Genomic DNA, 27,521 nt, shown 5'->3' on the forward strand with positions numbered 1-27,521 from the left:
ATCAGCTCGATTTGTTCTGGGTGATTTCCGACAAAAGAGTAGCGTTACAAAAATGTTGCAATGTTTGGGTTGGGAAGAATTGAGAGAATGAAGAAGAGCTGCTCGACTAAGTGGTATGTTCCGAGCTGTCAGCGGAGAGATGGCGTGGAATGACATTAGTAGACGAATAAGTTTGAATGGCGTTTATAAAAGTAGGAAAGATCACAATATGAAGATAAAGTTGGAATTCAAGAGGACAAACTGGGGCAAATATTCATTTATAGGAAGGGGAGTTAGGGATTGGAATAACTTACCAAGGGAGATGTTCAATAAATTTCCAATTTCTTTGAAATCATTTAGGAAAGGGCTAGGATAGCAACAGATAGGGAATCTGCCACCTGGGCGACTGCCCTAAATGCAAATCGGTATTGATTGATTGATTGATTGATTGATTGATTGATTGATTGATTGATTGATTGATTGAATGATTGATTGATTGATTGATTGATTGATTGATTGATTGATTGATTGATTGATTGATTGATTGATTGATTGATTGATTGATTGATTGATTGATTGATTGATTGATTGATTGATTGATTGATTGATTGATTGATTGATTGATTGATTGATTGATTGATTGATTGATTGATTGATTGATTGATTGATTGAACCTGTAGTACCCAACTGATGAAACAGTTCAACATGGAGATTTTGATAAAACGAATGGCTTTCAAGGAATGAGGTGAAGACGTCTTAAAACGTTTATTTCACAGCACATATTGCTTTCTGTTTTAAAAATTATCCACTTTCCACTTAACTTCATGAGTATCACTTTTAATTTATCATTATCGTTTATAAATTGTATTTCACTATTTACTCTTCATTATTATTATTATTATTATTATTATTATTGTTACTGAAAATTATAATCCACTGCCTGTTTCCAGTCATTCGACCGGATCAGGAATGAAATGAATAAAGCCCCCATCTAGCAGCGAGGATAGGAAATGTGCCGGCTGCCGAAGCCAGTCGCACTCCTCTGGAGCATGAATAATATAATGGCAGATGAAATGTTCATGGCGACTGCTGCTGGAATGAAATATGACAGGGAAAATCCGGGGTACCCGGAGGAAAACCTGTCCCCACTCCGCTTTGTCCAGCACAAATCTTACATGGAGTGGCCGCGATTTGAACCACGGTATCCAGCGGTAAGAGGCCAGCGCGTTGCCGCCTGAAGCCACGGAGGCTTCATTATTATTATTATTATTATTATTATTATTATTATTATTATTATTATTATTATTATTATTATTATTATTATTATTATTATTATTATTGACCAGCTATTTTAGTTATTTTTAGTTTGTCATTTTTACTATTCACTATTTTATTATTTATTCCATATCATTATTTCATATTAATTCTTTCATATCGGTTATGATCCAAGGAACAGTTTTTGTAATAGTAAGGTACACGACTTTAACCGTTTCTAGAAAACTACTGTTTCAATCGGAAAGTATTCTCTGAATTTGATCATCTTCTTCTAGATTTATTATCCTTCAAATTCAAATGTAACTTAAAAAAATCTTTTCAGTCTGTCGAACACACAAGTTCAAGATGCATATTACACGATATTTTAGATTATCATTAATCACTAAAAGCAAAAATAACATCCTACAACAACTCTCTAACCTAACTGCAATACCATATATAAAGGCCAAACAAGGCGTAACTTCTACACAGGGCACAAAGAAAAAAATGTCATCAGATACAATCGATATTCAGCCTTCGGAGAGCACATATGTGACAGTCCATACCATTTAACAGACATCAACACAGATCAAAAAAATCACTCACATCGAAAATAAAAGTAAATCTTTGATTATTAAAGAAAAAAAGAATCAAAATTTACATCGCAAAAATATATAACTTAAACAACCTGAATGACGACACATTTTAAAAAATCCTCGTCTCTATTCGCCCTACTTAATTAATATCTGGACAACATTCACACATTTTGCATTAGCGTTTCATGAGTCTCACAGGAGGTATTATGTGACTTTAAGGTCTGGAATGTGACTTAGGATATTCTTATCTGTAGTCAATTTTCTAAATTTACGCGCCAGTTCGCCACTCGAGACGATCTATTAGATTACGATTTATCACTAAAAGTAACATAGAAGAACTCTCTAATTCCAAAAAATTTAATAACAGTAAAATTACCAGTATAATATGCATACCATTAAAAGCTCTTTAAGAACCCTTGCATAGTTTAAAAAAAGAATTGTAATACGAGAAGTAATAGTAATAATAATTAGAAGAAGAAGGATAGCAACAACGCTGGTAATATTAATGGAACACTAGGGGTAAAACACCTGAAGGGGAAGTGCAGCGTGTCATTAGTCTCATCAGGTGGGGGGGCGTGACGTAATGGAAGGTCAACGGACGGGCAGCCGTTTGGATTCGAGCCAATGAAAGCAACGGATTTTCAAACGCTCCATATTGTTTACTGAAGTGGAGACAAAGCAGGACTTCATTAAGATGAGTTCCGAAATTTCTTGGTGTTTGGACAGAAAAAAAAAACATAAAAATTTCCAAATATTGAGTGCGACTTGATAGAATATGATGATGTTCATTTCAGAACGAAAATGCCATTGTTTGTTTAATAGTGTATATTTTTATTCCTTGTTTGACTTTTACAGGTGCGTTACAGTGTAATATTTTAGTTGAACCTGTGTGTTCGACAGCTTTTAAGTTACATTTAAAGGTATGGATCTCTCCTTAACTAACTTTCAAATTCATATAAATAATATCGTGGTACATTAATCTCGCTGAGAGCTACTGATATTAGAGTGTAACGTGGTCAGGGTAACGATAACTTCGGCTGTATTTCGTATATTTCATGAACGTGTCACTCATGTGGCATCAGACAGCTCCTCAGTAGCTCCCACGAGCCTGAGAAGCCCTCAACCCAGGATTAAAATACTTGAACGAGCAGTGACTCAAACCTATTGTCTCCGAGTAAGAGGCAGGCATCCTATCATTTAAATTCGCTTTATCTAATGAGTAATCCGATCTGATCGCAGGAACGTATCCTATTTGCAACGTGTAATCGTGTGTATGATGAAATGCACTGACCATCCACAACTGCGATATTATTTACCGTCTATTGATATAAAAAGTGCGCTGGTAGAAAATTAAATAATTAAAAGACCATGATTATTAATTACAAGTTGCTATTAATGCTTTGGGCAGGAATTTTACAGGTGGAAAAATGCTCTCTAGTAGTGTTCAATGAATCCGTAGTTTAACTTTTTGTTTAAATAGTATAGAAAGACACATTTTAATTGTGATTCCGTGGAGAGAACATATTTTCTACTATAGCATTTTAATAAATGTATTGAGTATAAAAATGCTAACAATGTATGAATTTACCATTAAATGGAACAAAGCACTTGTTTGCTCTGCAGTTGTAATAAAATAAAATCGTTATTTGGCTGTGCACGTTGATGAACGAAACGCATTATAGTGTGATAACAATCCCCAAAACACGTATATGTTACAGGATTCAAAACGGCATTTATTCCAACTTAGCTAATGGTTTGGGATTCATCTATGTTTATTACCATTCTCATGTAACTCAATTATGTGATTGCTCGCGTATACGGAGTGTTCAACAACAAATACAGTAATTATTGTGGTTGGTAACTGAAAAACACTCGTGACAAATCCGATATTATTTCAAAGTTCTCCGCCTCAAGAGAAAGAAAACGCACCTGAATGTAAGATTTAATTTATTAATTATTCATTATTATTGTTATAGTGCAGTACATTGTGTGTAAAATGAATGTTATAATTTCGGGTGGCGTGTTACTTATTATGGCTTAGAAACATGGACAGTTGACAAGTATTAGAAGGTAGAGGCATTAGAGCTTGGTGTTGGAGATGATTGGGAGGAATAGGCTTATTCTCTATGGAAATAATGTCTAACAAAAAGTGCTCACTACATTTGGAGAAAACAAGGATATTTAAAAGGGGCTATTGAACCGAAGAGATCGGTTTGTTGGAAACTTGTCCAAGTACAACGCCTTTAGAGTGAAGGTCAAGGAAAGAAAAATCAGACGAAAAGAAAATAAGCAGACCATAATTAACCGTATTATTGACGATATGAATGAAAAATCCTGTGCGTATATGACACGACTGACGGAAGGTGAACAACCGCTTTCCACCAATTTTATGATTCAGGAAAGAAAATACTTAAATTATATTTATCGATTATTTGAAGCTATACGTTGCATGTCTTCTGTAGGGATTTACGCGACTGAAGCCTGGAATCGAGAGATTCGATTCCATCGACTCTGATATGTAACCAGTCACTTCTGGCTCAGTTAGGAAAGCAATGGGAAACTACGTCACTCCTCATTCTCCAAGGAAGCCCCTTTATTGATGCCTAGGCCACCTATGCCAGCTGATGGTGGATCTGTTTAGGATCAAACCAGCCTTCGGGTTGAATACTCATTATTCAACAACAACACCGTAGGATCATGTTTTTATTTTTTTTACAATTTGCTTTACGTCGCACCGACACAGATAGGTCTTATGGCGACGATGGGATGGAAAGGTTTTGGAGTGGGAAGGAAGTCACCGTGACCTTAATTAAGGAACAGCCCCAGCATTTGCTTGGTGTGAAAATGGGAAACCACGGCAAACCATATCCAAGGCTGCCGACAGTGAGGTTAACCCCTAACCGCACTGTCAATTTGTCCGGTCGTCAGATTATTATAGTGTATTTTACCGGGTGAGTTGGCCGTGCTGTTAGGGTCACGAAGCTGTGAGCTTGCATCCGGGAGATAGAGGGTTCGAACCCCACTGTCCGCAGCCCTGAAGATGGTTTTACGTTGTTTCCCATTTTCACCCCAGGCAAATATTGGGGCTCTACCTTAACTAATGCCACGGCCGTTTCCTTCCCACTCGTAGGCCTTTCTTATACAATCGTCGCCGTAAGACCTATCTGTGTTACAATTGAATTTCCGTTTATATATATATATATATATATATATATATATATAATCATCATTTCCAAAATGAAAATATACGTATACTTGAGGTTATGTAGTTTACTTGTTATTTTCTAGCTAATACTTCTCCTTGTTGTACTTACCATACCACAATTTATCAGGAGTTCAGGAAGGGAGGGAAGTTAATATAAATTCAAGCAAATCCGAAAGTAGCTCATAGATGGCGTTAGAGCATCAACGGAGTCGATACTGGAGTCGAGAGTGTCGGTTACAGAGGCAGCGATCTCGACTCTTCGCGACTCCGTTCGCAACACATTCCTAGTACTCTAAGCTTGAGAGCGTAGTGCGAGGATTAAAATCAAGATGAAGAATTTGAAGAAGTAGCCCAGAGTATCTGCAATGGAAATGAAGAGTATTTTGAATTATGAAAGTGCGGTCAACATCGCTGATAATGTCGTATTGGAGTGGAATGCTTTAACTTACAAAATGTCTCCACGTACAAGATCTCCGCAAGCATATGTAATGTTCATCAGACAAAATTAAACTCGCCCAAAGCTCGCCCAAAAGAGACTTGATTATCTCTTCCATTAGGTACAGCAAAATGGAATATCGTAGCCTAATTGATGTGCAGGCAACCTAGATTGTGTCATATCCAAGAGTCTGCACGCGGTAGAAGAGGCTATACCATTGTTAAGCCTTAATATATAGTAGAATATTTTAACCACTCCGAAAAAGGAAACGTATTCTCTCTTACCAGGTCATTGCATCCTACTGATGATTCAATTTATGATGCATGTAATTTTCTACGAATGACATTTTTCTTTATCCGGTATTTCACAGGCTAAAATCTTTATCTTCTAAAGCTTCATCGAAACTCTCTTTCCGAGTCGAATTTGAATACCGAAACAATATATTCACTTCTGATTTATTATGAAGGTGTTTATGATGATTATTGTGAGAGTGATCATTGAAAAGATGAAAGCTATGAATGTAGATGAGGAAATAATGTTGATAATAATAATAATAATAATAATAATAATAATAATAATAATAATAATAATAATACGCGGAATGCACTTTTTCCGCCATTCAACAATCCGACTGCACCTACTGGAATTCAGCCCACGATCCTGGGATTTGGAAGCCAACATTCTACCATTGATCTGCTGAGGGATAGGTATAAGGTGAGTAGATGTCTCTTGCCGGGCTGAGTGGCTCAGACGGTTGACACGCTGATCTTCTGGCCCCGACTTGGCAGGTTCTATCCTGGCTCAGTCCGCTGATAATTGGTCCGCCTCTGTGGTGTCGTGATTGGCGTGTTAGGTGTCACCCCCCGGAGTCCCGGGATTGATTCCCGGCTCTGCCACAAAATTTGAAAAGGGATATGAGGGCTGGAGCGGGGTCTATTCAGCCTCGGGAGGTCAACTGAGTAGAGGTGGGTTTCATTCCCACCTCAGCCATCCGCGGTTTCCCATTTTTCTTCCAGGCAAATGGCGGGATGGTACCTAACTGAAGGCCACGGCCGCTTCCTTTCCTCTTCCTTGTCCATCCCTTACAAAGTTCCCGCCCCCGCGAGGTCCCTGTTCAGCATAACAGGTGAGGACGCCTGGGCGAAATACTGGTCCTCCTTCCTGGTTGTATCCCCCTACCCAAATACTCGCGCTCCAGGATACTGCCTTTGAGGCGTTAGAGGTGGGATCACTCGCTGAGTCCGAAGGAAAAGCAGGGTGTTAGGTGTATACGTGCAGATATTTATTGTAGCAATAGAGAACGATGTGACGAACCACTATATATCAAACTTTTAGTAATCCTCGGAAGTTATTTTCGAGAGTAAAAGGGTACGATGTTTTTAGAATAGGTAGTATGCCTTGTTCTTGTGAATGAATAGCTTTCCTTTGATAACAGGCAAGTCACGCGCCATCCCTGCCAAACTGGTTTCTGTTCTGTTTATGTTTAAGAGCAAATGTACTACTGTGACAGCTGACCGCTCCCTATTCAATGCCACGAGATGTTACGTAATATACTTGCCAAACTGGTTTTATGTTTACGAGCAACTGACCTACGGTAACAGCTGAAGGCTACCAGTCTACAACATGTTACGTTACATTATCGCCAGACTGGTTTGTTGTTGTTAGTATTTAGTTTCCGTCTTAGGGGTTTCAGACAACACTAGTTATCGGTTTCGGACCCTGGAGATGTATTGAATTCTCAGCGTTAATACTGGTTCATTTGCTGTTACGTCCTTTAGGGGATAGGGATATCTGTGGTCGTCAGCCCTGTGGTCTAGTGAGTATGGAAATGACCTGAAAACCTGTGTCGGTGCGCGACCTGTACGAGCGTGTGATATAATTATTGGTTGGGATACGCACGCCGGGACGTGAAATGCGGTACGATCCCCGTTGTGCATTGCGTAAAGATAGAAGAAGGAAGACAGTTCCTTGCGCCAACGAACAAATGCATGGCATAGGATATCCATATGAGTAGAATCAGAATTGAATTATCGAAGCACATCGAACGTTTTGTTTCAAACGAAAAATGGACATATTATACAACTAAGTAAATTAAACGTACCTACATTTCGTGCTTCCTGCCTGGTTGAGTGGCTAAAACGGTTGAGGTGCCAGCCTTTTGACTCCAACTTCACATGTTCGAACCTGGCCCCGTGCAGTGGTATTTGAAGGTGCTCAAATACGTCAGCCTCGTGTCGGTATATTTACTGGTACACCGAGCTCGATAGCTGCAGTCGCTTAAGTGCTACCAGTATCCAGTATTCGGGAGATAGTGGGTTCGTACCCCACTGTCGGTAGCCCTGAAGATGGTTTTCCGTGGTTTCCCATTTTCACACGAGGCAAATGCTGGGGCTGTACCTTAATTAAGGCCATGGTTGCTTCCTTCCCACTCCTAACCCTTACCTGCCCCGTCATCGCTATAATACCTATCTGTGTCGGTGCGACGTAAAGCAACTTGTCATTCGAGCCAAGACACCACTGTGGTTCAGAATATCCTCTGGTGCTTAAACATACGTTCACGGAGGTCATCCGAAGTGGTTACCTCAGTTCGGTATACTTTGTTTCTCATGTCCCCCCAGGCATAACAATCCACTGGAATAAGGGCTGGCCAATTGATAGTTCCACATCGTCCTGTCTTGCGTTGAGGTAATGTCTGCACCATCGTGTAAAATCCACGTGGTTCGGCGTAGTCGAAGCGACACGTCCTCTGAAAGCTCCAGTAACGTACTGTATCTACTGTACAGGAGCAAGATAACATTAATAAAAAGATGTAACCGACCTCCAACTACACCCATCCTGATATTAATTAGAACCGGTGCTGAAAACTGCCTTGTCCTATTGAATGGGGATATTCCGCAGCTCATGAGTGGGATATAGTGGGTTCCAACCCCCCTGTCGGCAGCCCTAAAGGTGGTTTACCGTGGTTTTCCATGTTCACACCAGGCAAATGCTGGGGCTGTAACGTCATGAATGCCACGATCGCTTCCTTTCCGATACTAGCCCTTTCCCGTCCCATCGTCACCATAAGGAAAGCTACACCGATCAAATTTATGCAAGTAAGGTGATTGGTACCGGTCTGAGTGTCTGAGACCGTTGAGGTCCTTATCTTCCGACCTCCAACTTGGCAGGTTCAATCTTGGCTCAGTCTGATGATATTTGATGGGGCACACATACGTCAGTCTCGTGTCGTAGAAATACTGGCACGTAAATGAACTCCTGCGATATGAAATTTCGTCACCTCAGCGTCTCAGTAAACGGTATAAATAGTATGTGGGACGTAAAGCAAAATAACGCTAATAAAAAGATGATTGGTCAAAGAGACAGACTTCCCACTGCATCCATGCAGATATTAATTGAGAGCCGGTGCTAGAGGTTGCCTTGGTATACTAAATATTAAACACTCCTTCTATAAAAATTGCCTCATGTATCACTAATATACTTGACAGAAATTCTGGATTGAGTGCTTGATCAATTAACCAGCGGCAGAAATCCACTCTTAAATCATCACCGAGCTTGATAGTAGCAGTCGCTAAAGTTCGAACAGTATCCAATATTCGGGATGTACTGGCTTCGAATCCCTCTGTCGGCAGCTTTAAAGATGATTTTCCGTGGTTTTTCATGTTCACACCAGGCAAATGCTAGGGCTGTACCTTAATTAAGACCACGGTTGCTTCCTTCCCGATCCTAGTCCTTAGTTATATCTGTCGCCATAAAACCTATCTGTGTCGGTGCGACGCACCGATACAGATAGGTCTTATAGGACGATGGGATAGCAAAGGCCTAGGAGTTGGAAGGAGGTGGCCGTGGCCTTAATTAAGGTACAGCCCTAGCATTTGCCTGGTGTGAAAATGGGAAACCACGGAAAACCATCTTCTGGGCTGCCGACAGTGGGATTCGAACCCATTATCTCCGGGATGCAAGCTCTCAGCCATGCGTCTCTAACCGCACGGCCAACTCGCCCGGTAATAATAATAATAATAATAATAATATTTTTTGCTGCCGGGCAGAGTGGCTCAGACGGTTGAGGCGCTGGCCTTCTGACCCCAACTTGACAGGCTCGATCTTGGCTCAGTCCGATGGTATTCGAAGATGCTCAAATAAGTCAGCCTCGTGTCGGTAGATTTACTGGCGCGTAAAAAGAACTCCTGCGGGACTAAATTACAGCACCTCAGCGCCTCCAGAAACAGTAAGAGTAGTTAGTGGGACGTAAAGCAAATAACATTACCGGTATTATTATTAACAAGTCATTAGGAGCTGAAAGGCAGGGAAGAAAATAGTAAAATATGCGTGGTGTAGGAGGAAACAAGATGAAATGTACTTCACCCGTGCCTACATCGCTCGCAGTAGTTTACTACAGGACAGTATGCGTAAGACCAGAACCAGGTCTCTTTGCGATGAGTCAGGTGTATCGTCGTATTGTGGTTAGCACTAGAGGACAAAGTGTGACAAACAGGTTTTGTGTATAAGCATCAAACATGCACAAACAGACACACACACGCAATGTACCCAGACCAGTACAGTCTAGAATGAAGAACTGCCATGCTGTGTTCAAGGTCAATATTTAGCGTTTTAACAAGCACGTCTTCCGTGTGTTGTGTTCAGCTTGCGCCACGTACAAGGCAATCGCGAACTGAAACTCTAGATTTATAATTTTTGTTACCGGTACTTCAATTTTTCTGCTCGGATTTATGAGAATATCGAACTATCGAGACTCAAAATACTACATCGATTGAGAACTGAACTCCCAACTCAATACGCTGCAGAAATGGTGTAACATCTGAAATACCAATGTGAAACACGTAGCAATTGTTCAAGTGACTTCCCTGGACTACTCTGCAGTCTTCACTTCTCCGTACCCGGCGAGTTGGCCATGCGGTTAGGAGCGCACAGCTGTGAGCTCGCATCCGGGAGATTGGGGCTTCGAACCCCATTGTCGGCAGCCCTGAAGATGGTTTTCCGTGGTTTCCCAAGTTCACACCAGGCATTGCGGGGGTTGAACCTTAATTAAGGCCACGACCACTTTTTTACCATTCCTAGGCCTTTCTTGTCCGATTATCGCCATAAGACCTCTCTGTGTTGGTGCGACGTAAAGCAACTAACAAAAGAAAATCACTTCTCCGAATCCAGTCTTCCGTAATATCCATTGGAGATCTGGCGGGCCAATTGATGGGTCCATGTCGTCCTATTCGCCATAGACCAAAGGACTGATCCAAATGATCACGCAGTAAGCGGCTTATATCAGGTGGTGGACCATCGTGTAAAAACCACATGTTTCGGCGTAGTCGAAACGGAGCGTCCTCTGAAAGCTCTAATAACGTACCTATGAGGAACTCCAGGTAAGATACCCCTATGAACTGTGCAGGTAAGATGATGATAATAATGTCATTGGCTTTACGTCCCACTAACTACTTTTCACGGTTTTCGGAGACGCGGATTTGCAGGAATTTAGTACCATAGGAGTTCTTCACGTACCAGTAAATCTACTGACACAAGCCTGACGTATTTGAGCACCTTGTCAAGACTGGACTCAGAAGGCCAGTGCCTCAACCGTCTGAGCCACTCAGCCCGGCAAGATGATTGGTGCAGCACTGCGTAAAGTGCTGGCCTTCTGAACCCAACTTGGGAGGCTTGGTCTTGGCTCAGTCCGGTGGTATTTGAAGGTGCTCAAATACGTCAGTCTCGTGTCTGTCGATTTATTTGCAATAAAAAATACTGCGATAAAAAAATTCTGGCATTTCAGCGTCTCCGAAAACAGTGAAAATTAGTTAGTGGAACGTAAAGATATTATTATTATTATTATTATTATTATTATTATTATTATTAGTAGTAGTAGTAGTAGTAGTAGTAGTAGTAATATTATTTTTACGGAAGTTCTAATTAAACGGGTCCATTACAGTCATCATTTTACCTATCGGTACTTACTGTTCAGTAATAAGCCTTCCGTCCGCCTCTGTGGTGCAGTGGTTAGTGTGATTAGCTGCCACCCCCGAAGCTCGGGTTCGATTTCCAGCTCTGACAAGAAATTTGAAAAGTGGTACGAGGGCTGGAACGGGGTCCACTTAGCCTCGGGAGGTCAAATGAGTAGAGGTGGTCCGATTCCCACCTCAGCCATCCTGAAAGTTGTTTCCCGTAGTTCCCCCTTCTCCAGGCAAATGCCGGGATGGTACCTAACTTAAGGCCACGGCCGCTTCCTTCCCTCTTCCTTGTCTATCCTTTCCAATCTTCCCATACCCCCGCAAGGCCCCTGTTCAGCATAGCAGGTGAGGCCGCCTGGGTGAGGTACTGGTCATTCTCCCCAGTTGTATCCCCGATCCAATGTCTCACGCTCCAGGACACTGCCCTTGAGGCGGTAGAGGTGGAATCCCTTGCTGAGTCCCATGGAAAACCAACCCTGGAGAGTAAACAGATTAGGAAAAAGAAGAATAAGCCTTCTATTAGAAATGCCCGGCGGCAATTCCACAGTAGGTCTTTTTCCTTCGAGCAATGTTCACGATGGATGCAACTACGGTTTTTGAAATTTGTCTCATTAATAACAATTTCACTGAATACCTATTGCCTTTTCTTTCAGTGTCCACCGTCCTTTCAATGACCTAAAAAGTTTATGAATAAGCATAGACAACCCGCATTGTCTATTGTCAGAAATTCATCGTAGACTGTCGCAATAACAGCACAGAAATGTTGCGCCCATATTTCATTTACTTATTAACCATTTCCTTTCATTTTGTCAGCTTGGATCACTGAGTAATGCTATTGACGTCTTAAAAATCGCACACAAATACACAACACTTGATTCGCACGTATGTGCTTGTACGGATCTTCGACGTCACTGTAAGGATTCTGTGTACTTTTCACACAGAGTACCCTACACCGGTTTTGGAGTACAGCAAGTGACCTGGCACGTGAGTCATCCTCTTCTACTTGCCAAGCCTTTAGGGGAAGTGCACAACAACATGTGTTGGCCTGCGATAAGAAACAGGTTCAACAAGCCCTATACTCGGCTACTGTACTTCCGCTACGCGTGGACAGAATGACATCACCGGCGTATCCTGCTACGGCCGTTCAAAACACATTAGGTCCTGAAATATTTGGCTCAGTTTTGGGCAAACTAATAGGACAAGGTAAAAAGTACATAGCATATATTATGAGATGTATTTTTCTTAGCCGACTAGCTTAATATCTGCACGTATACACCTAACACCCTGTATATACAGATAAAGAAAGAAAGAAAAAAGAAGGAAGTTTTCTCTTACGAATTTAAATAACGGTAGAGGACGAGGTATACTAAAATTATTAGAGTTTTCCCTTCTTGAAGACGGGAAAGGATATACAGTATAATGATCTACATGTGGTAGTCGAATCAAGAGTTTGCGACAGACGAGTGGCTTAGGCTAGCGGTTCCCATTCCTGGCAATGCACTTTTGGAATGAAAGGTCTTGTCCCTGTGGTTCGAATTTTGCACTAAGAATATCGAACTGAAAATATATAGTGTGGTTTCAAGTGAAACGAATGGAAAGGTGTGTTATGGGATTTATCTGTTTTCAGTATTCAGTGCTGGCAATTGCGGTGCTCAGAATAAACGAGGTAAAAGTCAAATGTACAAAAATTATTGGTATGCGACTATTAGGTAAGTGCAAGGAATTAAAATTCAGGATTCACATAAATAAAACAAATTTAGTACATTTTGTGCTTTGCACTTTTTGTGTTATCCCCCTGCAACATTTGCTTAGTAAATTCCGTTATATCAAAACAATTATTTTCATTTAATCAATTGCGTTATCTAGGCGCAATCTTATTACTGATAACTGCAAACTAAAATATACGAAATTATAGCTTCTTAAAATAACTCACGGTTTGTGCGGATCACACAGACGTCAGGATCATTGTCAGAACTATCCCATTAACGCAGAATCTCCTATCTTGACGTCTTCCATTCCAACTTTTTCCCAAGTGCTCGTGCCCTTAAAGCCGTGCCTCTTCTAGATTTTGCAGCAGAATTTCCTAAAATGAAGCATTTCATTGAAAAATACATGATGCGCTTGTCAATTTGGAGACAGATTGTCCAGCAGGCTATTTTTTTTTTTTTTTCATTTTGCTTCCTTAATTCGATGGGAAATCACACATTAAGGAGTGAAAGATATTGGTGTGTGTCATCATCTCCCCTTCTCTTAAAGTCTACCTCATGAAACTCATAATACGAATTCAATGACGGCTTTAAAAAAATAACAGATGGCCATTCCTTTTCAGACCTCATCCATTTTATGCAGGACCACTTTCATTCATCCTGGCATTGTGACATCACAGCTGAATCCATTCCATTGAATATATAAAATCCTGAGACCTCATCTCTGTGCTTGCTACGGAAGATTTTTCTGACTTTAGATATAGTGATCGTGTGAGTCAGCAGAGGGGATGCGTCTGAATGAGTTAGGATTTAGTGATTTTTCGGTTAAGGGGAGATAACGAGGAACTGTTACATTGTAAAGTGTTCTAAACGTGTGTTAAAAACGGAAGAGCAGAGTGTGGGGTAGGACTGTTCATCAGGAATGTAGTCTCTGTTAGACACGCAATTGGGTGAATGGTGTGGTTATATATTGCAATTGAAGGAAATAAAACAGAATTACCTTTCTATTTAATCATGTGAGGGTGCAGATGACAATGATATTGACAAGCTTTTATATCACTGAGTAATATCGTAGTCAGGATCAACAACAAGGATAGGATACTGTTAATGGGCGCTTTCAGTGCGATAGTTTGTAACAGAACTGATGGATATGACAAGCAGACTGTTAATGTGGGGATAATATAAAATTTAATAGGAATGGAAAGCATTTACTGGACTATAGGGGCACCACATAATATACAATATCATAAGGAACGTTTAATTCAGAAAAGTCTGTTAAATATATGAAGATATTCCGTGTATTTTTTCGATTGATACAGGCAATTATCAAATATGTAGTATATCCAGGCTTACTAAAGTGAAAGTGAAGTCCGTTTGCAGACATGGATACCTCCCCATAAGGATGAAACTAACAAATCAGTAATTGTTCGTTGTGTACACTACTTGAACTAATTGCATATGCAAGTTTGCAAATTAGTTCATCCATTAAAAACAATGTTTTATTGTTAAAACTCAAGGTTTCAAAATTAATGTATCAATTGGAAGTGATACAATGGAAAATAATCTCCAAATATATCTTATGTTTAGAGAGAGAAACGCTTGTATTTCTGCTTCTTCCATTTGCAGGCGGCAAAAACAAGACAAAAATTACGTGAAAAATGATTGACAACTGTAAGTTTCGTAAACAATAAGTCTATAAATGATTGGTACACCATATTATAGTCCACGTATTACTGAATAATAAAAAAAGTCGTATCAATAATTTTGAAATCCATGAGGAACTCCTTATAGCACCAAGATATAGCTAAGTGTATACAATCTCCTGGATGAGAAAATTAGACTTAACTACATGGATATAATTCTGTACATACACTTGGAACAAAAATGATAGCAAATAATATTAGTGTAATAATTAAAATAACAAAAACAACAAATATAATCAAGACATTATTTCAAAATACAGATTTGATTTCGTCTATGTCCTTCATTTAAATAATGTAGTACACCTGATGATGAACCAACACAAGCACTGTGTATCATCTTGACTGATGTTCCATCCTTACACCACGGAGGACAAATTTCTGCTGGCTATAAACCAGCTTGAAGTTCAAATGTAAGACATAAGGTGACACCAAAGCATAGAAGCGTGATGATTCACCCTATTTCCAGTGAAATCTCATTTTTCAAAAATTGATGGTTACTTCCTTATTTCTAGGAGGTCTTCAATTAGGGAAAAGTTCGAAATAAGAGACAGTAAGCAGATTCAGGATATAGGATGTTAAGGTGGCGTACAGGGATGCTGCATTAGAAATAGGGAGGGAATGCTTAGGAGCGATTGTGTATAAGGATGCGGAAAAGGGAACATCATGGTGGAATGATGAAGTGAGGGAAGATTGTAAACGGCAAACGAGAGCGTACTAGAAACGGCTCCAAACTACGGTTGATGCAGACAGGGAATTTAGTGTACGTGGATAAAACGAAACAAACAAGTGTTGAATCCAACAAGAAGTCGTGGGAGGATTTCGGTAATAAACTGAAGAAGGTTTGTTAAGAGGTAAATAAACCTTGCTGGACTGTAGGAAATAAATAAATGAGGGGGAGGAAATAATTAATTCTTTAGGCAAATCAGGTGAACTTAGGTGGAAGGAATATCTTGAAGATCTTCTCTACATGAAAGAAATATTCAACACAAAAAACCCGAGCTCATCGAGAGGAGGGCAACAATGTCAATTAAGTTATTTAGGAAGTGTGAAGGATGGTAAATGAATTCCACTTTCATAAAGCAACAGGAATATTTGAAATGGTGAATTATCGTGGGAAGATAGCTATGAAATGGTTTGAATGATTAGCAGATAATGTTAGTAAGATACCTTCTGATTTGACGAAAGCGGTAATGGCACCATTTATAAGCAAGGGAACAGGAAATACTTCAATAATTATCCATGTATTTCAACGGTCAGTATACGAAACAAGGTATTCGCTGTAATTTCGGAAGGAGAATTTGCGATCAATGGCTGAGAATAAGTTAATGGAAGTCAGTGTGGTTTCAGACCACACAGGGGCTGCCAGGATAAGATTTTCAGCATGCACCAGGTAACTGAAAAATGTTACGAGAGGAATAGACAATCATGTTCATGTTTTGTAGATAGTTTATCTACAGAGTACCGAAGAAATGATGTCAGCCTCACTATACGAGTGACTTATTACTAAAAGAAACAAAGGCACTTATATTGCAAATTGGCCCGCGGTAATCTTTCACCTTTGTTGTGCATAATTTACATGAATCATCTAATGAAAGGTATAAAAGCGTGGGGACAGTTAGATGGAGGTATAGTGCGCAATTTGGCCGTCTGCCAACGACTTGGTCTTAATAGCAGACATTGCCGAAAGGCTGTAATATAATATCTTTGAACCTGAAAATAGGTGCTATGAGTATGATATGAAAATTAGCATATAAAAGACTAGAGTGACGTCAGCAGTGAATAAACTTAGGCTCAGCCGTTAACTAAGGAATGTTGTTAATGTTAGGATACTCCAAGAGACGTGTGACACAAAACTGAGCATTAAATAAGCTAAGGAAAGATTCATGCTGTCCTAGACAATATAGCATTCTTAACGTCTAGGACAAAATAAATTATATGTCGTGTAGTAATAGTCAAATTATTATAAAAGGAAAATATAATGCATGTATCAAACTTTGACGAATTGCAACAAAAGAATGCTATCTCAGTACTTTCAGGCGATCCGGAACTAGGAGACGGGAGTACTCTATTATTTTCTACAGAATAAACTTAGGTGAACTGAATGACAGGTTGTGTATAGTATATTGTAGTATAGTATAGTAATTTATTGAACATTACAGGCTTTTTTCCAGATACATGTTCACAATGCCAGATTACATAAAGCAGAAAGAACCATTAAAACAAACGAAACTGAACCATTATAAACAGAACTAAAAACACACCAACTAAATCTACTGAGAGGCCCCTTACATGCTTACATGGGCGGGTGACCAGTCTACGTGTAATGGCCAACGCCACAACCCTATAATCTTACAAACTAACTTGGTGCCCCCCCCCCCCACATGGGCGGGATACCAGTCACCATGCAAGGCACCACCCCTAAACTAAATCCACTAAGCTGCCACTAATATGAGCGGATGACCAGTCAACGTGTAATGGCCAACATCACAACCCTATAATCTTAAAACTAACTTGGTGCCCCCCCCCCCACATGGGCGGGATACCAGTCACCATGCAAGGCACCACCCCTAAACTAAATCCACTAAGCTGCCACTAATATGGGCGGATGACCAGTCAACGTGTTAGGGCACCCCCTACATCTAAATTAACCCTATAATCCTAAAATTAACTTGTTGTCCCCTGCATGGGCGAGAAACGGGTCCACGTGCAAGGGGCCACTCCTACAACTACTGTCCGGCAGTGTCATCCCCCCGCTCCCTGGTGAGAAAAGGAGCCACCCTCCCAGGGATGACACGCCCGGCCCTACTCGTGGAACGACAGGTTGGGTATACAAAGTTAGATAGCTGATTTCAAGTATTTAAGACGTGTGTTCTCCAAGGATGGTAATACTGCAAGTGAGATTGAATCAAGGTGCTACAAAACAAATACAGTGAGCTCGCAGGTGCGGTCTACACTAATCTGTAAGAAAGAAGTCATCTCCCGGACGAGACGATATTTACACCGGTCTGTTTTCAGAACGACTTGCTGCACAGAAGTGAAAGCTGGGTGGACTCAGGGCATGTTATTCATGAGTTAGATGTAACGGCCATGAAGGTAGCGCGAATGATGGTTGATACAAAGAGGTGGGGACAATAGCAGCAGCGTACATGGAATGAAATTATAAATGCTAAGTTAGGAATGAACTCGCTGGATGTCACGTATATAAACCGAATTTGTTGTTGAGGTCAAGTGAGGCAAATGGAGGAATATACGTTACCTAAGAGAACAATAGACTCTATTATGGATGGTAAAGGAAGTGGAGGGAGGGTTGCTGGTGGTGGTAATGGTGATGGTGATTGTTTTAAGAGGAAGTGCAACTAGGCAACCGTCCTTTATTTAACACTAATCAGAAAGAAAAAATGGGAGGAATCCAATACTTTGAAAAGTGAAGGTATCGACCAAGGAAAGGCAAGGGCAATGAAGGGCATGAACATTAATGACTCCCAATCCCACGCAAATAAATAGCGTCGGGGTCGGAAAAGACAAGAGTTGATCGAGGGTGGTCGGATAGATGACACTGAGGAGCTTCGCACAAGTAAGTGGAAAATATGCCAGGTCTCAGCTAAGTGCCCCACGGTCGCCAACCCACGCTCCCCAACTTAAGAGCATCTGTGGGCCCTTTTGGTGGCAAGGGATAGCGTGGGTGCTATTCTTCCGCCTCCACCCACAGGAGGAAGTGGAGGGAGACAAAATGACGATGCTTAGAGTGTGATAATATAAGGTGTGTGAAACTAAATGAGGCCACAGAGCTAGTTACAAATAGGACAGTGGAGGTGTTTGATTAACTCACAGAGGCTTGAAGATGGAGCGTTGAAAGATACAACAACCTATAACGAAAATGGTAATTATGTATGTATGTATGTATGTATGTATGTATGTATGTATGTATGTATGTATGTATGTATGTATAATGTATATAGTGGATATAGTGGAAATAGTAGTTTACCACGACTTCAGGAACTAAAACGATTGTAATTGTTAACGTATTCCTCTCAGTTACAGCAAAGCCTCTGTCTCATTCTATATACTGTATGTATGCGCGGGTTTGAAATATTTGTAGTTATCAGATTCCATAATATCCTTCTGTACTACTTACATCCAGAATTTATCAATATGTTGATTTCTCTTCTCTTCTGATCACTACTGCAGGCACTCTATTCTATTAGATGCTGTGTTTCTGTATGTCTTATTGAATCATTCAAACAGGAAGCAACTTATTTCGCAAGAGATGAATCTTACCTTTTGCAATTTAACCCAACCCATCACCTAAATTCATGTCATCTATTCCGCCATACAGGTAAATACTAATACACACGTACAATTCAGTGTTTGGCCTATAACTCATAAAATAAGTATTTTAATTTATAATGTCTCAATCCGCCATCTGTGAAATCATTCCTCTCGCACTCACTTGCACCATCTTCTGCTTCAGAATCACCTCTTCGATGTGTCATTTTTTGAGACGGTTTTAAGATATTTTATTTCCCATTCCCCTTAATAATTAAACTGGATCTAGATTTTTCCACGCACAAGTTTCATTTCAAACAGTGAAAGGAAACTGACATTTTAGATAATGCTCGTTTGAGGGAATTTAGTGAAAGATGGAAAATTGGCTTTAGAGTCACTTGAGACTCTTATTTGAGGATTGCTATGATGCAACTAAAATGATCATACTTCTGGTGTAATGATTGAAGACAACCTTCTCATATAGTATTAAAAAAGTAAAATAGTATGGTAGTAAAATTCCTTTGAAATCATTAACATTCATAAAGTTCTAGGTCGGTATGAGGACATATATAGCGTTTGGTTCTCCTAGTGTTAGTGAAAACATCCTTGTCTTTTTCTTACTTACATTCAATAGCTCAAGAATCCTCATATGATAGATGCCGAATAAATTACATCCTTGTTCACTTGAAAGCACGACATCATTGATTTACTCTGGATATTGTACAGAAGCTTAATGATCACAGCTATGTCTGCCATTTGATCATTCGAAAGGAGTTTCATTCTACACATTTCCTCTTGAAATATATTTTTGTTACATTGTCTTACTTAATAGAAGAATGAACTACAGTGTCGTAGATAAGATGAACACTCACTTCCAAACTAAACCTACTCCAGGTACTCAGAATCGTTGTTCCCGTGTCCATTAACACAGTGGCTTACCGAAAATGGTCATTAATGTCATTTTGAACTTGGAGCTGCCTTAATTACTTTATGAAATGTTTTTAATTGCCGGGGAATCCGTTGATCGTCGAGCACATGTATCAATAACTGGCCCTGTAATTAATGTTTTGAGAGAGTGGGATGTATTCATTATCGTGTTTTAAAATTTGAGCATTTCTTCAGCCGGGTAGGAAGTGCACGCTCATTTCTCCTGGACCAAACTTATATTGCTTTGGTTTGGATATTTTTTTATTTTCATCTTTACCCAATAAACGCATACGAAATTATAGTTCTGAAACCCAGACTTTTACACAGTTATTGGAGTAGTCTTTGCCACTTTCCGGCCAGCGTGCACAATTCACAGAGATCCATTGTTTGAATAAAGCCGAAGCGCCAAACAGACTGGATTTGTTTCCTTTTAAGGGAATGAAATATTTCAAGATGAAGTTGGTGTGACTTCGTTTATGAACGAAATACACTGTTTTGTTATAGATACCCATCTTATGCATTAAAAACCATCGTTTTCAATGCTGACTATTTACATTTCTGAGATTTGTCACATCTTCTTTTTACGATGTTTTCTCCTAAGTTGCCTAAGTAAGATTTTGTATAACTTAGGATTAGTACGCTTTTATTACTTTAATAATTACAGGAAATTACAGTTAAGATAGTTTTATAGTTGTACATGATTGGTGATATCTTGACCATATCCTTGGGATCTCTTGTTTTCCATGAGACCAGAACGATGGCAACATGAAGTTTAATTTTAAAAATCTAACAAGCATTCTATGCACATGGTTCGAATGGTGACCGCCTTTGTGAGAATCCCGTGGCAATACCATTCGGCACCTACAATCCTGACAATTACAGATAACCAGTAGGATCCACGTTACTAGAACATTTGTATGAATTAAAACCTTACAGAAGTTATGAAAAACGGAAACGAAGTATTAATATACCTTTCCTTTTGTAATTTGCAGCGCACTGGGAGGTCCACGTCACGTATGATATTTTCACTGTTTCTATGTCTGTTGCAAATGTCGAAAAAAATATAGATGTAATCGTGCCTCTGGCTTAGGCCATAGTTCCCACTTCAAGGTTCTTTAGGTGATATTCATTGTGATATTAGGGAATACAAGGGATGTATCTATTCACATTTTTGTCCACTGTTTGTGTCACATCAGTCTCAAATGTAGCGTCCTATTGACTTCAGTTAGAAAACGTTTTAAAGAACATTCATGGACATATAATCAGAGCGTAAGAAAACATACATTTTTAGCATATATACACGTAACAAATTAATGCCGTGTTATTGATTACTATTCGTAACAAAAATCACTAGGCATTTCGTAATAATATATATACATATATATCACGCCCTTGTACTGGATTCACAATCAAGAGAAATGATGATGATGATGATGATGATTATTATTATTATTATTATCATTATTATTATTATTATTATTATTATTATTATTATTATTATTATTATTATTATTATTATTATTATTATTATTATAATATTCAGTGCGTCCGGATCCTTGACTAAATTGTCACTATCTAGGACTACAATCCAGATGGTATTGGGTTCAATTGCAGGCCAGGTCGTGATTTTAATCACGCCTGGTTAATTCGTCTAACTCGGGGTCGGTGTGTTTTTACTTAACGCACATCTCTTCATACACACACATATACACAGAGATTACACAACTAACCACCCCACAAACACGCAATACTGAATACGTCCCTCCACATAGCATTGGCAACATGAAGGGTATCCGGTTCTAAACCAGGGCTAAGTCCACAGATCTGCGACACAGTTCGCACCAGCGCGAGGAATAGGCGGCGGAAGAGGATGCAACTGATGTATTCCACATTACTTAAACATAATGGTGTCTCAACGTACACTAGAAAAAAAATTAAAAAAGCAGCATCTCGAAGAAATGAGTCATTCATGTCGATATTGGAAATACAGAATGCACGTAAACGATACCGACTTCAGGCCAGTCAGGTCGTTCGTACGGTCCTCCCCATGTGATTTTTAACCGAGAACAAACTCCCGTAAGCGAAGCCCAGTGGAACTGGCTTAATGAATTCGTAGTCTGTCAGGTGCAGTGGTGTGAAATGTTCGCTTTAGAAACATGTCCCACAGCGTATGAGTATGAGTAGTATATCGACAACTGTCACCGGTTGAGAGGACCGCTGCTCGGCAGCGTGAGGTGTAGCTGTGTGTGTAGGCCGAAGTGCATCAACAGTACAACGTGTATGGTACAAAATCAATGGGAAAAATGCTCGGTGTTTACAGACAGAACCAACCCGAGGGAAAAACATAGCGGGAGGATAGCCGTATCATTTGAATGTGAGAATTCGAGAAGGTGTGGTACCACAAATTAAGCCACAAACGATGGGTAATGTTTAGCGTGCATCTGGCGTATGATACCATTCCCTGTAGTATGTGTTCCACTGACCCCAAGATATCGACGTATGAGGCTGTTCTGGTGTCGAGAAGGGTCTCGCTGGACCAACGAATAGAATAGTCTTGTCTTCAGTGCTAAATTGCACTTTTGTCTTGGACGCAATGATCGTCGCACTCAAGTCCGACTGCGATCTTGTTATCTTATTATGGTAAGATGTATGCGGCCATACCCAGATATTAAAATCTGGAGAGCTCTTGATTTTCATGTGAAATCGTCATTAATCATCGTTGAGTGCACAATGACCCCTCGACAATATATCGACAGTCAGTCAATCTGATGAAGTACCTCCAAGGCGACCGTTTCAAGTGGGATGATTCAGCTGGAGAATGCCCACCTTCATATTATGTATCTCCAGAGAAGCTCTCCAAGAAATCGCGCTTTTAAAATGGCCCACAAAGGTCTCCGGACCTAAAACCGTATTGAAAAAATTGGGACCTAAGTGACAGAAACCTGCCCTCAACCACCCTAAACTATGGACGAACTGACTATTGAGCTGCAGCAAACATGAACTGCAGTTCCAGCGACTTTTTGACTCCATGTCTACCAAGAAACAGGTAGGTACAGCAGCTCGAGGAGGGCACACCTTTTACTCACGTGTCCACACGGGCACACAAAGGCACCTGACTTTTTATCACCGCATTCACATCCGGCCAATGTGTACCCAGGGGACATTGTATGTTCACCTTTTCATGGTGTTGAAATGTCAATTTTCCCTTCAATTAATGTTTTAAGAACCGCTTGGGTGTCTAAATCGTCTCCTCCATAAGCTAAGGATACGAAGTTATCGAATTTAAATGCCATCAAATGTTGCCATTCTCAACCACGCTTGAATCTACCGTTTAGGAAGGAGAGATTAATGATTAATCTGCTCTATTTATATTAAATCATGATTACAATAATAAGCAAGCAAGCTTGTTGTTCAAAGAAATATAACCTCAGTTTTAGCGTGGAAAGCGTACCACAGGGACGATGTGACATTTCCTTTTGAAAATCCCACATGAAATTACTGGGATTCGAACGATGGCCACGCTGGTGAGATTTCTTAGACAATATCAATGAGCTATTATTATTATTCTGATTAATTATTATTATTATTATTATTATTATTATTATTATTATTATTATTATTATTATCCAATCGAATGGACCACTAAGGATCACGCTACAACATTTATTTCTCTTCGTGCGGAGTTTTCTCTGTGTCCAATACTCCTTTATGCGTTCGCTGGCCTGCTCCCGTTGTTCATCTGTCCAGGCTCTTCTGGTCTTCCTAGTTCTTCCTGCGGCTTGAACACCTTCCAAATTCTTCAGTGTGTTCGCAAACGTATTCCTTTCTAACAGCTGGTCTTCCAAGATGCTTAACCTTCTATATCCTTCTTCGTTTCCTTAATCCATGCTGTAGTGGTCTTTTTTCTCCAGAAGAAATCAAATATGTGTTTGGTAAGTCTGTTTGCGTTCATTCTGTATAGATGTCCAAAAAACGCCAGCATTACTTTCTTCTTCGTCTCTGAGATTCTTTCCATCTTCTGGTAAACTTCTTTGTTACTCCGAAGTTTCCATCCACTTTCAGTTTGGATAGCTCCCATCATTTTTCTGAGGATTCTTCTTTCCAGGACCTCTAGCTTCTCCAGCTTGTAGTTCATGGACAGGCATTCACTGGCATACAGGCATTCTGTTTTGACCACGGTCTTGTAATGTGTTAATTTGGAATTCTTATTGTATATTTTTTTGTCAAGCTGTATGCTCTCTCCATTTTTGAGATCCGATCTTCCACTGCAGCTTTTTCTAGTCCATTCTCCTGTATCGTCTCACCAAGGTACTTGAACTTCTTGACCCTTTCTATCCATCCTATCTCTGTTTCCAGGAATTTTGGTCCATCCTTGATGTTCGTCATGAATTTGGTCTTTTCTGCTGAAATTCTAAGTCCTGTTTGGCTGGCGATTCTTTCCAAGAGGTTGATCTGGATGGTTGTGACCTCTGGACTTTCTGATAATATAGCAAAGTCGGCAGCAAAAGCCAAGCAGTTGATTTTAATCCCAACTGATTTTCTCCCTAGACAGATCGGAATTTTCCCTTGATATTCAAGTTCTGAGTTCCATATTTTCACTGTATTTTCTAGGACACAGTTGAATAGGAGTGGGGATAGTCCATCCCCTTGCCTCACGCTGCCTTGATTACAAATGATTGTGAGAGATGCCCGAAGAATTTTACCTTGGAGGTTATGCCTGTTGGTGTGTCATTGATTATAATTGCCAGTTTGGTTTTCACTTCAAATTCGCAAATGATCTTATCCAAAGTCTCTCTGTCCACCGAATCGAAGGCTTTTTTGAAGTCTATAAACGACACCACAATTTGTTTTACCACTTAACATTCTGTGGCGGAGTATTCACTTCAGGCTGAATATTTGTTCGATACAGGAGCGGCCTTTCCTAAACCCTGCTTGGTATTCCCCTAGTTGTTGGTCCAGATTCACTTCTATTCTATTAAGAAGCAGTTTTGAGAGAATTTTATAGGCGATCGGGAGGAGGAATACGCCCCTATAGTTGTTGACATCCTGCTTGTCCCCTTTCTTATGCAGCGGATAGATAAGTGCTGTTTTCCATTCTTCTGGGATTGTCTCCTTCTCCCAGATTTCCTTGATGATTTGGTGGAGATCATTTAAGATTTCCGGTTCTGCCCAATTTCAACATTTCTGCCGTTATTGAGTCCTCTCCACTTGCCCTGTTGTTTTTGAGGTTTTCAACAGCTTCCTTGACTTCTTCCTTTGTTGGTGGTTCGTCATCTTCTGAGTTGTCTGGTAAGTCTGGAAATTCTAGTTTAGAGGTTGGGGAAGGACAATTCAAGAGAGTGTGGAAGTATCTGACTAATATCTCACAATTTTCTTGGTTGTTCAGTCCGATTTTACCCTGCTCCTTTCTGAAGCTCAAACTTGGCGCTTGGTATCCTTTGAGTTTTCTCTTGAATGTCTGATAAAAGTCTCTGGAATTGTTCTTGACATAGTCAGTCTGGATCTCTTCCAGTTGAGCTCTTTCAAATGATCGTTTAGTCCTTCGAAATATCCTGGATTGTTTCTTTCCTCTCTTGCCTAAATTGTTCCATGTGTTGCTTTTCTCTGGATCATTTCCATTTTCACCATTTCTCGGACCTTTCCCTGAGAGCTTCCTCGCACTATTCATTCCACCATATCTCTCTTTTCCCTCTAGCTTGTCCGAGTGTTTTCTTTGCGGCTTCATTGATTCCCGTGCACAATTCTTGCCAGTTCCCCTTTCTGATGGTCAGGATTTCGTCCCTGAAGTTTGTAATGATGTCTTCAGTGATGTTCATTTGTTTGTGTTGTATCTCTTTATTTTAAATGGGTATCTATTTTGTTCTATTGAGAGGAAACGGATATTAACTTTGGAGAGATAGTGGTCTGAACCGAATTCACCGATCCTAATCACTTTGACGTTCATCACCTCTTTTGAGTTTTTCCTTGTTACCGCTACGTGATCCAATTGGAATTCCCCTAGTTCGGGATTCGGAGATACCTATGTCTTTAATTTTCTTGGGAGTTTCTTGAAGTGTGTTGACATAAGTTTCAACTGAAAAGCTTTGCAGAGTCCAATGAGCCTTTCCCCATTCTTGTTTGTCCTCTTATGTGCTGGATATTCCCCTCCGATGTCTCTGTACTTTCGTTCCTTCCCAATCTGTGCGTTGAAGTCTCCCAGCAGGATTTTTACGTTGCTCTTGGGTATCCGAGTGATTTCAGTTTCCAGAAGATTACAGAAGTCATCGACTTTCTGTGGGTTCTTCTTGTTGTCTTCGTTGATCGGGCGTGACAGTTGATGAGAGTGTACCTCTTATTCTTGTATTTAATAGTTAGTAGAGACTATCTTTCAGATTTTGATGTGAAGTGTGTGACATTGTTTACTACCTTCTTGTTTATGTAGAAGCAGGTTCCCAGCAGAGGCATGTTGGTGGCTGTTCTAATCGCCGGCTTTCCTTTGAATATTCTGTATTGGTTGATGTCTATGAAATGAAATGTCGTATGACTTTTAGTGCCGGAATATCCCAGGACGGGTTCGGCTCGCCAGGTGCAGGTCTTTCTATTTGACGTCCGTAGGCGACCTGTGCGAGGGGATGAGGATGAAATGATGATGAAGACAACACATACACCCAGCCCCCGTGCCATTGGAATTAAACAATTAAGGTTAAAATCCCCGACCCAGCCGGGAATCGAACCCGGGACCCTCAGAACCGACGGCCAGTACGCTGACCGTTCATGCAACGAGTCGGACGGTTGATGTCTATGATATTTTCCTTCAGGAATCTTGTCTCTTGTACAGATTGGATCTGGATTTGATATTTTTCCAAAAGCTTTTCTAGTTCTTTTTCTTTTCCGACTCTGGTAAGTGAGTTGACGTTTATTGTTCCAATGAAATAGTTCTTCTTGAATTTGAGTTTGGAAGGTCATTCAAGACGCTCCGACTCGTCTTTCTCGCAGATGTTGGGATTCCCCAGAATCCTAGGTCCCAATGCATTGCATAGTGCAATGGTGGATTTCTCTGCCGAGCTGCCACCTGGGGTAGTGCTTTCTTTCAGCGACATTTCCATCTTGCGAATGAAGTTGTGTTTTGTGAAGGAAGGAATTCGCTTCCAAAGTAAGATCGGATTGTTAGTCCGAAATGATAATTTTTTCGTGGTTTACTCCACTAGGTTCTTCCGCTCTCTTTGCCGTTGGGAGTTAAGATTCCTCTTCAGCCTTCGAGGCCGTTGACCGAGCACCTTGCCGCCACCCCTAACATGGCAGGCAAACGCTGCTGATAAATAGTGTACTCATACTATTCCCTGAGTACTGGGCTGCCTCTTCCCCAATCTCCACCGATCCGAAGTTCAGCTTCTCCGCTGTAGATTCCGTGAGGTCTTCACTCGTAACCCTGAGCTGGGACCCTTACCAGATGATAAACACCGGGTCAGTGTGCTCTGGGACTCGCACAGGCAGGGGCGCCACTCCCTGGGTAGGG

The 27,521-nt window shown here is 40.4% G+C and overlaps 1 protein-coding gene across 1 annotated transcript in view; it reads left to right on the top strand.

The window, feature by feature from the left end:
• Positions 1-27,521, top strand: part of LOC136864518 (lachesin-like) — an 853,163-nt gene that overhangs the window by 67,774 nt on the left and 757,868 nt on the right. The window lies entirely within an intron of this gene.

This window comes from Anabrus simplex, chromosome 1 (assembly GCF_040414725.1).
Source record: "Anabrus simplex isolate iqAnaSimp1 chromosome 1, ASM4041472v1, whole genome shotgun sequence".
In the NCBI taxonomy this organism is placed as follows: Eukaryota; Metazoa; Arthropoda; class Insecta; order Orthoptera; family Tettigoniidae; genus Anabrus; species Anabrus simplex.